The sequence below is a fragment of the Marmota flaviventris genome, chromosome 6 (genome assembly GCF_047511675.1).
Source record: "Marmota flaviventris isolate mMarFla1 chromosome 6, mMarFla1.hap1, whole genome shotgun sequence".
Lineage (NCBI taxonomy): Eukaryota > Metazoa > Chordata > Mammalia > Rodentia > Sciuridae > Marmota > Marmota flaviventris.
In genome coordinates, this window is record NC_092503.1 from 38,113,403 (window position 1) to 38,127,899 (window position 14,497).

At 38.4% G+C, this 14,497-nt stretch overlaps 1 long non-coding RNA gene across 1 annotated transcript in view; it reads right to left on the reverse strand.

Moving 5' to 3' along the window:
• The window catches only part of LOC114102107 (uncharacterized), a 47,694-nt gene extending 34,385 nt beyond the window's left edge, over nucleotides 1-13,309 (reverse strand). The window contains exons 1-3 of the long non-coding RNA XR_003584436.2: nucleotides 13,152-13,309; nucleotides 7,864-7,927; nucleotides 6,511-6,630 (exon numbers count right to left, since the gene is read on the reverse strand). This is a non-coding gene — a long non-coding RNA (uncharacterized lncRNA). The remainder of the gene's footprint in view (nucleotides 1-6,510; nucleotides 6,631-7,863; nucleotides 7,928-13,151) is intronic.
• Nucleotides 13,310-14,497: the final 1,188 nt, after the last annotated feature.

Here is a 14,497-nt window from a genome sequence, read left to right on the forward strand (position 1 = left end):
GGCATTATATTTGAAGCTATTTAAGAAAGAGCTTCTCCACATACACACATAAAAAGCACTGAAACTTCATTTAAACATTAAATATTTAAACACTACAATATCCATAATAGTTTCGTAGGCCTGCCATTTAAAAGTACCACAAACTAGGTAGCTTCAAACAACAGAAATTTATGTTCTCAAAATTATTGAAGACTCAAAATCAGAAATCAAGGTGTTGGCAAGGCCATGCTACCTCTGAGATTATGGAATCTTCCTTGTCCTTCCTTAACTTTTGGTGACTTTCCCTGGATACTACATCACTCCAGTCTTCATAGGGCATTCTCCCTATGCTTCTATGTCTTCACATAGCTGTCTCCCTCTTCTTATAAGGATACCAGTCCTATTGGATTAGGGCCCACCTTAATGATCTCATGTTGATTATGTATGAAAAAACCTTATTTCCAAATAAGTACACATGCATAGATACCAGGGGTTAGGGTGTTAACATACTGTTTTTAGGGGGACACAATTCAACCCATGATAATACCCACCCTCCTAACAATCCAATGTCTTATTGGTTGGGGACCTGGCTGCCAGGCTGAAATTGCTATTAAATAACCAACTAACTTTAGGTAGAAGGAGGGAGTTGGCATAGTTCACTTTAGGATATTTTCCACATCTAATGTATAATTTTATCATTTTACTATTCTCCAATAGTGCTTAGTATTTCTTCCTAAGATCATGATAATTCTTCTTACTCACCAAGAAATCTATGTACACTAGAACCTGACGTCTAATTGCAGAAGCAGTTGGTGAGCTGTTGTAGTTTCTCTGAGCCCACCCAGAAGAATTTCCCTTCTTCACATCACCACTGTGAATACCTCACTCCAGGCCCTCATTTATTCTGTCTGGACTATTGCAGCAGTCTCTCAGCCACCTGGAATCTCCTCCTTTAACACACCTTCTAGCAGGTGCTGCCAGAGTGAGCGTTCAAAAAACAAACCTAATTTTGTCACATTCTGTGTAACACTCCTTAACCATTATGTCTCCTTGCCCCATTTACGGAACCTAAAAAAACTTAAACCTAGTAACAAATATACCATTTATGATAACTTTGAAATCAATATTTGTATTTTTAGAATTCTATTCTTTTGAGAAAAGCAATAGGTAAACGACTAGTGATAACATTCATTAATACTATTAATAACATCCTTAATAGTATTTATAATAAATTATATCATAAAGCTCTAGATTATGATTTTTAATCTATTTTAATGCACCATTTTCAATTTTATTGAAAAAGTCATAGAATTGAAAACTTGGGACTCAATGGGCCAATGGCTTCCCCTGTGTGGTGTACGGCTACAATTCCAAGTGGCATCCAGGGCTCTATAAGCAGGAACTGCTTACTTAGATTCATCTGCACACTTCACCTTCAGAACATTCCACCTACTCATTTTGCTCCCACAACAGCATTCAATTTCACTATTTCATGCCTTGACATACTGTATTCCCTCAGTCTATTGGGCTGTTTCTGTCTCTTTTGTGCTTTGAGAGTTTCTATGTACCGTACACAGTCCAATTCAAATACTGTCACCTTTGGTAAGTCATTCCTGACTCCTCTAGTCAAAAGTAACCATTCTCTTTTTAGTATCATCATTTAGCTCATATTTTTTTTTTCATTTTTGCACCTTTCATTGAATTATCACATTTGTATATATATATATATATATATATATATATATATATATGTGTGTGTGTGTGTGTGTGTGTGTGTGTGTGTGTGTGTGTGTCTAGAGAGTTGTTTGAGTTGTTTAGGGGTATGGGTGGCATCTCTGTCTCTGGGTTAGCGCCTGCACCTTCCTTATTTTAAAGTGTCAAATTAGTACTCAAAACATTTCATTAAATTGAATTAAATAACTAGATCTTGACAAGGAACTGAAGCCAACGGTCAGGTCCAAATGGTGTTCTTCTGTGGGTAGCTTTTGAATTAATGGTAAGACTTGCTTTGGCACAGCTGTCTGGCATACCTGGGTTAAGTTCTAATGCAAACAGCTGTGTTGCTATTACTTGCTATAAAACACCCGCTTTGCATAGGGCTGTGCGCTGTGGGGCCCATGGAAGGCAGCCAGGCCCAGGGCTGGCAGTTACCTGAAAACACTTGGGTTAAATTTCTATCACCATGGCAGTTAGGCAGCCACTTGCAATGAATTCCTTCAACTGGAGGCCTTGCTGTGCCGGACATATTCTGACAGGGCAGCTCTTGCCTGCCTTCTTAAATATTTTATTGTTAAGAGTTGCTCCCAGGTCACCTGGGAGCTGCCTTAAAAATTGCTTAAGGCCATGTCATATGACTGCAAATTATTTTTTGTAAGAGAGAGAGAGAATTTTTAATATTTATTTTTTAGTTTTTGGTGGGCACAACATCTTTGTTTGTATGTGGTGCTGAGGATCGAACCCGGGCTGCATGCATGCCAGGCGAGCGCGCGCTACCGCTTGAGCCACCGCTTGAGCCACATCCCCAGCCCAACATATGACTGCAAATTATAAGTTAACCAGTCACATTAATGAACATGGAGCCATTTGGGGAAGAGAACCCCAACTGGAGTCATCATCATGGGTGTGCTCACTGCTGCTATTATACTTTAAAATTGGTGTCTTGCTTATTATGCTACAGAACTCTCGGAAGTGAATGATTAAATTCCATAAAGAACTAGGCCAGGGCAGGGTAGCAAAATAAAAAGGTAAGCCTTGGACACTGAGGATGATCGAGAAGAAGACTCACTAGTCTCAGGAAGAATGGTCAGAGCTGGAAGATGTGGGGGAACAGGAGTCGAGTCTTATTTTGGCTTTAAAAGGGTAGCATGTTGAATGAAGATAGTGTATTTGTTTATATCTCACATTCTCTAAAGGGATATAAAACAGATAGTTATCAGTCTCTTTGCTCCTCCTACCATCTCCTTCTTCCTCCTCCCCCTCTTCTTCTCCTTTTTGTTCTATGTGAACATCTGAACCGCTCTCCTATAATTGTGCTAATACCACTCACTGGTGACTGGTAAGTGGTACCAGCTGTTAATGTGCTTCTCTTGATTCCACAATTAGAATAAAGCTCTCTGAGAACAGGGTCCACATCTCATCCATCTTTGTTGTACCTAACACAGTTATACCTGACCCCAGAAAATACTTCTAATACAGGAGACGTTTAAGCATGAATGTTCTAGGTATGAGCCCTCCTAGTCCAGGGAAATGGATCTCTTAAACAGGGCCAAGTAACAATACAGATTTGTGAGAAGAATCTTAATTTGGTGGGTAAAAAATCTCCTCTGACTTTATTTTATCTCTGTCCTTGACAATAAAGTTGTAATAATTATGCAATCACGAGAAGCATTGTTATAAATGAAAAGATTTGGGAATAAAATAAGTCACAGTAGATAGAAGGATCATTACAGGGATATGTTACCAGAGAGCTCAAAGTTTATTTTACATCTACCAATTTGGTAGCAGCATGAATTTGTTGAAAAGTCTTATTTTAACTTTTAATTTTAAGTCTTATTTTAAGTGTAAGGCACTATGCTAACTGTTATTATAAAGGGTTAAGAGAAATAGCATATTTTGAGAGCCTGTTTCCAAACATTTTCTATAAGGAAATGTAATACTACAGAAAGGAACACTACCTAAACAGAGAGCTCAAATAAGTTGGCAAGGAGTGTACCTCAGGTGGGCCACATGGCTGTCTATGTACTAATGGGTCCCCAAGGACATTTCCCAACTGACAAAACTGACAAGATACAACAGGCTCAGGGCACCTACCAATCATTTCCTTCCTGTTGCAAAGTGCCAGTATCATCTGACTGCCTCTCACACAATGAACTATTCCAGCACCCCATCATATTAGGAAGCCTGCCTATCAGAAAGGCCTATGAGTCCAACTCATGATATGTCAAAGATATTGTAAATATTAGTGATGGGCCAGCCTCAGAAGTGTTAGAGATTTAGTCTGGGAAAAGATCCAAAATTTTTGTAAGCTTACATAAACACTTTTGATCTTGAAAAATTGGTCTGCAAATCTTGCAAGGACAGGTTCTCTCCCAAGTTTTGTGGTATTATTTTAGTTTGACTTACCTGAAATGTTTCTTTCTTTCTTTCTTTTTTTTTTTTTTGTTTTGTTGAGAGGGAGGGAATTCACTACTTATGACTTTTATTTTTAGCATTCTGAGCAAACCAAAATGTACCAAGATATATATGTTTTAGAAGAAAGCAAATTGATTTTCCCTTTGCAGTAAAGCTATTTATCTTTGAAAATTGAGCAAAAAGGTATTCACCAAATAATTCTACGAAATTTAATCCAACATTTCAAATGAATTATAATGCATGCATTATATTTAGGGGGAATACAAATATACATTGAAAATTTCATGACAAATATTGAGCAGGTGTGAACTGATTTTAAAACTAAATAATATATTGTTAATATTTGGTATATTTGCATTTTATTCATTTTGATATATGAATTTAATATTTTCTATAACATTCAAAAACAGTATGGGTTTATAAAGAGTGTATCAGGTCTAACACTTATTACTGAGATCACATTTCTCAAGCCACAATTATATGCAAAGTGTGGAAATAGAATTTCTAAAAGAAGATTCTACTAGATCCCAGTTTCAAATCTAGTTAACATCTAGGGGAGGAGAGGTATAGTATAGAATTTCTCAAACTGTGTTCTTTGGGATATGAATGTACATGGCATGGATTGTAGTCCATGGTAATAATTTACGGAAGTGACCAGGCAATTTTCTTTACTGTAAGACTTCTTAGAACCTTTAATATGCAAGTATGCAATTAGATTTTTTTCAAGTGAAAGATCATCGTAGAGATTAGGTGTTCATGAATCAATCTGGTATACTGATGTAGCAACGAGGGCATTATGTTTGGAGTAAGAAGGTTCAGATGCATGTTCTGATTCTGCCATTTACTTGAAGGGTGACTTTGAGAAAACTGCTAAATTCTAAAACAAGTAGGTCAGATGGGATGATCTTCAGTAGTTCTTTTTCCCACTTTTGTTTTTTCTCTCCTTTAGAAGTTATATTAGGCTTCTATCCTAGGGCTAGGACTTATTTTATTTATTCCTCAGAGGACTAGCACAATGCCGTACCCTTAGTAGGATTTTGATAAATATTAAGTTGATTATAGCCTTTTGATGGGGGGGAATCATTAATTCAACCAAAAAAAATCCCTCTTTGGGGGGGTACCAGTGATTGAACCCAGGGGGCACTTACCCACTGAGCCATACCCCCAACCTTTTTTTGTATTTTGTTTATGTCTGTTTAGAGAGAGGGTCTCACTGAGTTGCCTAGGGCCTCTATAAATTGCTGAGGCTGTCTTTGAACTCGAAATCCTCCTGCCTCTGCCTCTGGAGTCACTGGGATTACAAGTGTGTGCCAAGGCACCCAGTGAATTCAACCAAATTTTTACTCACTGTCTCACCTTGAATAAAGTGTTTATTCTTTCTGAAACTCAGTTACCTTGCTTACAAATTTTGGCATATGATTTTAAGTCCTTTTTTTTATTAGTGATATTATAAGCATTATTGATAATGCATGGGTCTTTCTTCAAATGAAGCCTTGCATGAAGTGCAAATAGTAAAATGGTTTAAGGTGAAGCCACTCAACTCAGAGTTGAATGCCTCAGGGCAGCACAAACCATCTCCCTCCTCCTCCATCCAACCTGCTGGGACTCTTCCCCTGCCCAGGTCCTTAGGTGTCCCTAAAGAATTCTTCAGGTTCCTTAGAGCATACTGACATAGATAATCTCAGAGGCTTCTTTACAATCAAGCATCTTAGATTTTTCTGGAGAAATATAGAACTCTTTTTCCTGTGATTGAACTTTGAGAATAATGAAAATTAGTTATACCCCTTGCTACCTGCAAAAAATTGTACTCTTTTCATCCAACAACCACAGTCTGAAACAAATGCATCAGAAACCAAGCATTTGCCAAATCTAAAACTGACAAGATCCTATTTTGGCTTCGGTAACATAATTGGAAAATCAAACACACATATTTTATTTCATTATGTGTGAATGGTTAAAAACCCATAAGAGATGTTTTCCTTAAAGTAATTTTTCCAGTCAGACTGTATTATTATTATACTATATCATGGTTTAATAGTTCATCAATATAATTCATTAGTCAGTTTGTTGATTGTTAATTATCAATGCATGCAATAGTGGCTAAATATTTAGCTTCAATAACAATCTGGTAAAATGACAGTGAAAAATTAAATCTGGCCATTAAATACTTGCTGAGAAATCACCAAGAAGCATTTTGGTGACATTTTTATAAGAGACATTATGGCATTCTTCCTGATGTGTACTTTTAAAAATAGATAAACAAGGCTAGACTCATCTGAGTCAGCCTGTTGGAAGAAGACAAGCTCTTGGAGATTCAAGGGTAAGTGTTGCTGATGCTACAGCAGAAAGCAGCCCTGCAGGAAGCCACAGTTCACTCTCTCTCTTCCCCTGTACACTTACCCTATGGGAATGGAGTTGTGTGTTTCTGAAATTTTGAGTCTTCCTCCCTCCAGAGAGGAATTGAAGCAGGGCTGGTTGCATCATTGAAGAAACCAACTTCATCAAGCCCAGTTTTCTCATCTACAAATGACATCAAATTTATGTTAGGAGCTTCTTAATTTTAATAACAAGTGGTGCTTTGCTTTACAAATGATATTATTTCCACTTGGAAATCTGTTCAGCTGCATTTGAAGATTGGACTAAGAATTTAGAGTTAGTACAGTACAAAGGTATACTAGGCTATGAATTCAGAGGGGAATCCTGAGTTGCTGTGGCATCCTGTGGAAATGTTTTATTCTATAGGTATGATGCTGAGATTATGTTTAAAGTGGAAGTTTTATTTATTTATTTTATTTTTATTTTATTTTATTTTTTGGTACCAGGGATTAAACCCAGGGACACTTAACCACTGAGCCACATCCCCAGCCTTTTTTTTTTTTTTTTTGGTACTTTTAGAGACAGGGTCTCACTAAGTTGCTGAGGCTGACTTTGAAGTCATGATTCTCTTGCCTCAGCCTCCTAAACTGATGGATTACAGGCATGCACTACCATACCTGGCTAAGGTGAAAGTTGTAAATAGGGTAGCAGAGCAAACACCAAGTATGCAGATGCCTCTAAATTGAGTGGCACATCAAAACAAAACCTCCCTAGGCTTGAAATTAAGTGGAAAAGTCAGGTAGTTTACTCAAGATGAAAACTAAATCACACATTTGTAAATTTTAATTTGGAAGTGCAAACAAAACAATAACTAAAAGTACCAATAACCAAAAACTGGAGATTGTTTTTGTGGTAAATAAGCAGAAGCAATGTGTTATAATGTGGTGTTTGATTGAAAACATAATATGAGAAATTTTAGAATACAAGAAGAGAGTGTAAAGACCTTCACACAGCTTCCCTGTTTTACTGAGTGTTGGTAAATTGTGACTGTTTTTGGTCTTCATAACTTGAGAGAAACAGAACTTGGAGGGTCTTCAAAGGTGATTAAGAAGATGGAAAATAAGTCTTTGGAAGTAAGGATTAAGAAAATGGGCATGAATTTAAAGGGAAGTGAAAGAATAGCTCTTTGAGCATGCACATATTTAAATGACTTTAAAAGACTTTTGTTTCTTGCTCCAGAACATAATGGAGAATTTTCTTTTTCTAGATGACCACTAATATTTCTTAACATTTTCACAACCAAACTGAGTAACCAAACACAGCAAATCAATTAAAATAAGCTCCAGAGGTACAAACCATAGCTGTGTATTAATCATTTCTAACTTTCTTGCTGATGAGAATTAAAATATGTTTGTCTTGGAGAGTATGTTTGCTCACCTATAATGACTCTGCATTCTTCTCAGATACTGCATTGGGTTAGCTTCTCTCTGTCAGTATCAATCTACAATAGGTAGAAGAATAATTCAGAAATTTACTTTACAAAATTTATATGAATTACACGTTTGAAATAAACAGTTCTAAGAATTAATTAGATGAGGCAAGCACCTACTAGAATTAAAACTAGTTTTCTTTGGATTTATACAAACAGTTAAAAGGGATAGAGGATGCTTGTATCAGTAAGCATCTGGATGTGAATCTTGGTTCCTGATCTTTGACCTTAAACAAGACACTTAAATTCTCTTCACCTTAGCCTTGTCATCTGTATAGTAAGGATCAAGATAAATCTCTATGTAGAATGATTGTAATAATTAAATTAGAAAATTGACAAAAAGCATTTAAGCAATTTCTGGCATGTTGTAAACTCAATAAATGTTAAGTACATTGATGATGTAAGAAAGACTACAACACAGTACCCAGCTAATAGTGTAATTAAAAATGTTAGTTAAATCTGAATCTAATAAAATAGACTGAAAAGAAATGATACAATTTTCCATCATAGACTTGAAAATATTAGCTGGGCGGGATGGTACATGCATATACTTCCAGCAAAGTTTGGGAGGCTATGGCAGGAGGACTGCAAGTTCAAAGCCAGCCTCAGCGAGGCCCTAAGCAACTTAACAAGATCCTGTCTTAAAATGTAAATTTTTAAAAAAGGGGCTGGGAATATGGCTCAGTGGTTAATCACACCAGTGTTCAAAGGAAAAAAAAGGAAATGGAAGTATTAAAGAAAAATATATGTGATATATATCAGAAACTTCTCTCTCTCTCTCTCTCTCTCTCTCACACACACACACACACACACACATATAAAAGATCTCAGAAACTTTTAGAATAGCATATTCATAAAATTATTGAATATAGTTGTACATCTTAAAATGAAAAGTGATTATGATAAGAAGAAAAGTAGAAAAACTTGCACAATAATATATATTAAGATTGGAAACTTGTTACTCCAAAATATGTTAGAGGATATATTTATAAATAGGAAAAGGAAGGACTCAATAGGTTGTGGAATCATGACAAGCTAACAGAAGAAGCCAGGGATTTTTGCGGCATATCTCTCACCTGCTGGGAGCTGCCATCTGACCAGAACACAGATGGAGTGGATAGAGGAATCTGACCTCAGTTACCTTAGCTCATGGAGGATGACCATTCCTGGTCACCTTAGGCCATTGCTCACCAAGGATGGCAGACTCAACCTTCCAGGGTGGATTACACAAACACTACTTGTGTGTTGTCTACTTAATGGACACTTTCCAAAAACAAAAGGGCAACTAATATTTGGGCAGCCTACCACTCTGTCCAGCTTGATAAAAAATGACTATCTGAATCTAAATGTATTAAATATATAGGAAAAGACATAGTGGAAATAAAAATAAATGCCTTTCCCAAAACAGAGAAATTTGAGCTTAAGGACACTTGAAATGTGACAACAAGCCAACATAAGAGATGACTCCAGTCTCCCCAGTCTTTTGTCATAATTTGAGAAGGTATTTAAATCGTAGATCCACATCATGTAGCAGATCAAATGTTTATCATATTTTCTAAGAAACAAAAGAAAAAAAGGAGAAGACTGAATTCATGACCTTCCTGATGAAACACCAATCACTGGATAACATTTGAGCGAGGGAAGCAGAGCAGATCAAGTAGTCAGCCATGCAAATGAGAGAAACTGCTCCCCTCACTCCCATTCCCAGAATCAGAGACGGTTCCCATTTGAGAACTGTTTCCAATGCACCATTGTCACTCCTTCAGCAAGACAGAAGGGAGAGCGAAAGCTACAGTATGTGCGTGTGACTCTAACAAAGAGTTTCTTTTTGCCACACCTTAGGATTAACCTTCTACCCTGTGGAGAGTGATGGCTGTCATGTATTTTTAGGTCTCTTACCCACACAATCATAATAAAAGAACTACACCAAAATGTCAGGGCAAACAGTAGAGAGCTGAAAGCACTCCCATCAATCATTTGCATTCTGATTGGCTCCTGGGTCTCGTCTAGGTCATATTATGATTCCTTTATTAGTGTTTAAGGTCAACAGGAGACAAGCAAGTGCATCCTATATCAGGAAGTGTAGTGAGTCTCAGGAGTGAGATATTTGGCTTTAGCAGGCACTGTGGCTGTGACTCGGAAATCCAGGGAAATGAGTTAAGCTCAGTCAGACTCCAGGCGCCGCACTGCCTCACAGCAGATAGAATGAAGCAGAATAATAGAAGGCTTCCTGCCATTCTCCACATTAGGCTGAATTCCGGTCAGACCTTCCAGTTGAATTTCAGGAGACTGTTTTCTATTCAGCCCCCATGCCACAGACTGTAATTCACGGGAAGGGGCTCCAGGGAAAGGCTGGCCCCCAATTCAGACTGGGCAGTGCCAGGGGAGCCCTCCTGCAGGAAGACAGATTAAGAGGTTTGTGTACCATTTGGAGGGGGAGTGCAAAATTTAGTGCCTATCTTGTGCTCCCATAGAAATTACTGCCTGACTTAGGCCTGACAACCACACACCAACACAAATACTTATATTTCCACACACTCCCTCGAACTGTGCCTAACTGCATCTGCTTAAATTCAGTGGAGAAGGAAAGGCAGGCAGTGCCCTCTGTTGCACCCATTAGGGAGCCTATGTCCTGGCAGGGTAAGCCCCCAGACTTCCTGATTTGGGCTCGGCTCATTCTTTTCCCAATATGACTCCTATTTGAGGTCCTAAAAATTCAGGTGATGTCAATAGAAGATGATTCCACAGCCTGAAAACTTTCCCTTTATGATCTAAAACATGCTTGTTAAGGGAGATGGAAACACTAGCAAAAGTCAGTTCAAAAGGAGAGACTTTCAATTTCTTTAAATTCATTGAAGTATTACTAGTTATTACATGGGAAAAGTTGGCGCAGTAACCTCCTCACTTCTAAGAATTTCTTCTTTACATTCAGAACTAGGAGCGCTAGTAAAATCTTCAACCTGTTGAGGGTTATGATGTAACATTGCACAGTGAAATTTGGAGTACAAGAGTTCATATAAATGGTCATGCATTTGATCTTTAATATTGGAAGTAAAGAATGACTTAGAATTTAGACTTTTTCTTGTGATGGATGAGCAGGCAATTCTTTACCTCTGTCTGCATTGGTCCCATGTATGTGTCAAGATATTGGTTCAGAAAGGCCCAGCATCAGCAGGACCAAGGTCTCTGGGCTGTCAGCGCTCACTGGGCGGAGACTGCATGAGAAGCTCTTGCCAGGCTGCATGAGAAGCTCTTGCCAGGCTGTTTCCCCACCAAAACCCTCAGGGCCTTACAGTGTTTGACACAATGTAGGTGGTCAGTAAACGTTTATTAAGTGACTAATGAGTAGAGAAGCCAACTAAGGCCATGACCACATGTTGCCAAACATTTAAAACAAAGAACAAACTCAGAAATAAAAATGAACAGTTTAATATTGCAGATGCCTGGATAATGAACATTTTAAAGATCACATGATCTTAAAGACCACTCTTGGTACTAAAATTCTGCAACTTTTTTTTTTAAAATGGTAGAGTGAGTTTTCCTTTCATTTTTTAAAATTGGTGCATCATAATTATACACAGTAGTACAATTCATTATGCCATATTTGTACATATACGTTACATAATTTGATCTGTCTCATTTCCCAATACCTTCCCTTTCCCTCTCCTCTTTCTTTCCTCCCTCCCCCCATCTGCTTGCTTTAGTCTACTGATCTCTCTTCTATTGTTGTTGTTGTTGTTATTATTATTATTATTATTATTTGAGTTTTCTTTTTGTCACAAGAGATAGTTAAGCGTTTTGTGGTCATTCTTTGAAAAAGTGCCATGGCCTAAGACAGTGGCAGGATGTTCTTCTTGCAGAATTTGGAACAGGCTGAGCAGCTGAGACGGTCGTCTGCCTGATCCAGCAGGGCTTGACTGAGTTAAGAACTTGTTTTGAAGTCACAGAGGACACACATGATGAGAAAGCTTTGTCTGGGGGCCCATTTATTCTGCGTGTGCCATGGGTGGGGGAGAGGTTGTGGCGCCATGTGCGCGCAGTGCTAGATGAAGGAGGTTTCAGATCACAGCTTCTGGTGCCTGGGACAGCAGTGTGGGTGCAGACCCCATGCCAGGGGATAGTCTGGAGTGTGTGGCCTCCACTCATGGGCAGCCAGACACTGCTGAGCACACGCAGCCTCCAGCAATCTGCTACCAAGGGCTTTGCTTTCAAAATCATGACTGCATCAGGCTGGAGCTTTGACATTTGCTCAAGTACACGTTACTGGTTATTTGAAACTATGTCAGGTAAATAAAATATAACTTCTTGATTGTGTTTGGTGCTGTAGAGAGGATAAACGGTCTGGCTAGGGAGCGGGGGAGGAATCTTCATAAAGTCTTAAAAACCCCAACAGGCATTTTGGACATCAAACATCAATTACACTGTAGCACTTTGATGAGTTAAGAGTAAGTGAATCAGAACCAGATGGATTAAATTCCCCTTGAAATACACATAGGATTAAAAATTAAGAGTAGTAATGCTAGACACAATGCCTTGTATCCAATGCTAGCCCAAGCATTTGAAACAAAAACTTCACAAGGGATACTTGACAATTAAGTGATCATTTGCCCACCTCTACTTTCTAAATTCTAATTTGACTGCATGAACAGATGAAGTTTCATGTGTAAAAAAGTAGGAAAAAAATGTTTCCTGGAAAATTAGGAGTGGACAAAATTAAAAAAAAAATTCTTTCACCATGTGTTTTATTTACTTGCTTCAATAAATAAGTTCGCATGAAATTCCATAGTGAAGGTTTATCAAGTTACAAGTGGGTAGAAATGAATAGTTGCATATGTGTGCATACAGACTGGCCCAGACACTTAATTAAAGACACTTGATCAAGTTTGACAGATCTTAATAGGTACTTAAAATGCACACACACGCGTGAGTGAAGACATCTCGTGTCTGTGTGGTGCATCCTGACCCCAGTATGCTGATCCGCCTTCAGGGAGCTGCTTTTCTTGGTGGTTATTCACAGGCCCCCCGCCCCCACCCCACACACAGGCTTCCTGTTCCGCGTGTGACAGCAGGTAGGACTGAGATGCAGGCACTTTTGAGAGCACCATCCTGGCATCTCAGTGCCCTCTGGCTTCCACGCACAGGCTGCAGAGTAAACAAACCAGGGGCTCCAATTTTATGCCTAGTAGCCATGGTGGTGTTCCTGCCGCAGCAGCGTTGGCTCTGTTTATTTACTCACTGTTTTGCAGGTCTCCTTGGGAATGTTTGAAGTCAAGGGTCTGGATTCCCAGATGGTCTATGAAGAGGTAGTGATGGCTTCAGGAAATGTGATCACCCTCACTTGTATCTCCATGCTCTCAAAGGGCTCCTCAGTCTTTCTGCTCAAAGGTCTGATGTGCCAGGGCAAGAACGGGAGGCACAAGCTGGGGACCATACATATTTGAATTTAGCTCACTTCTACACCATTTGCATATTACTATGGCTTGGATCAATGTTCCCCAAAGGCCTCTGGAGCTAGGTGGGGCCTAGTGGGAGGAAGTTAGGTCACCAGAGGCAGGTTCTGGAAATAGATATTGGCAACCAGCCTCTTCCTGTCCACCATCAGGTGAGCAGTTTCCTCTACCATCCCTCCCACCATGTTGTGCTGCCTCAGCATAGGCCCCCAAACAATAGGAAAAACAAAAAAAGCTATGGGCCAATGGACCATGAACTGAAACTTCAAAACACGTGAGCCAAACTGAATCTTTTCTATTTTTAAGTTAATTTATCTAAAGAGTTTTTTTTTTATAGTAATAGAAACTGACCAGTGAACATATGAACATAAGAAAACAACTAATTTTTTGAACCAGTTTCCTCATCCAGGAAATGAGCACAGCAATATATCCTTACAAGTGAGAGAATACATGAAAAGTGCCTAACGTGTGATCCTGCTTCAGAAATGGAAAGTGAAATATTTTTTCCTTTGGTCATCAGACATAGTTGGTCAAAATGAGTGAGGAAACTTCACTGTCATAATCTACTTTTCAGTTACAAACATGGTAAATCCAAAGATTATACTGAGCTCAGCCCCTTCAGTTACAAACTGAACATTTCACTGGTTACAGGAGAACATTTTGCAGTAGTCTTCTAGCACTGTTAAGTTTAAGAGTTTGAGATCAGATGAAATTTGCTGGATCATTAAAACATAAAGTAAGAAAGTGAGGTTACAAACTTCTAATTTTAAGTTTTTAATGATTCTCGTTCCAACCCCATGCATAAAATATAAATTTATATATGAATCTGAAAATATAAGCATAGCATTGAGAGAAAAAAAATAAATTAGATGACCTCAAATTTAAGGTCTGCTGGGCATACTTGAGAGGCTGAGACAGAAGAATAACAAGTTTGAGGCCAGCCTGGGCAACTTAGAGAGAGACCCTGTCTCAAAATAAAAAAATTAAAATGGCTGGAAATGTAGACTACCTCTGAGTTCAATCCCTACTACCACAAAAAATAAAAAATAGGAGTTGGTAAGGATGTGGAAATTGGAACCTTCATGTACTTCATGTAGGAACACATAAAATGTGCAATGGCTAAGGAAAACAG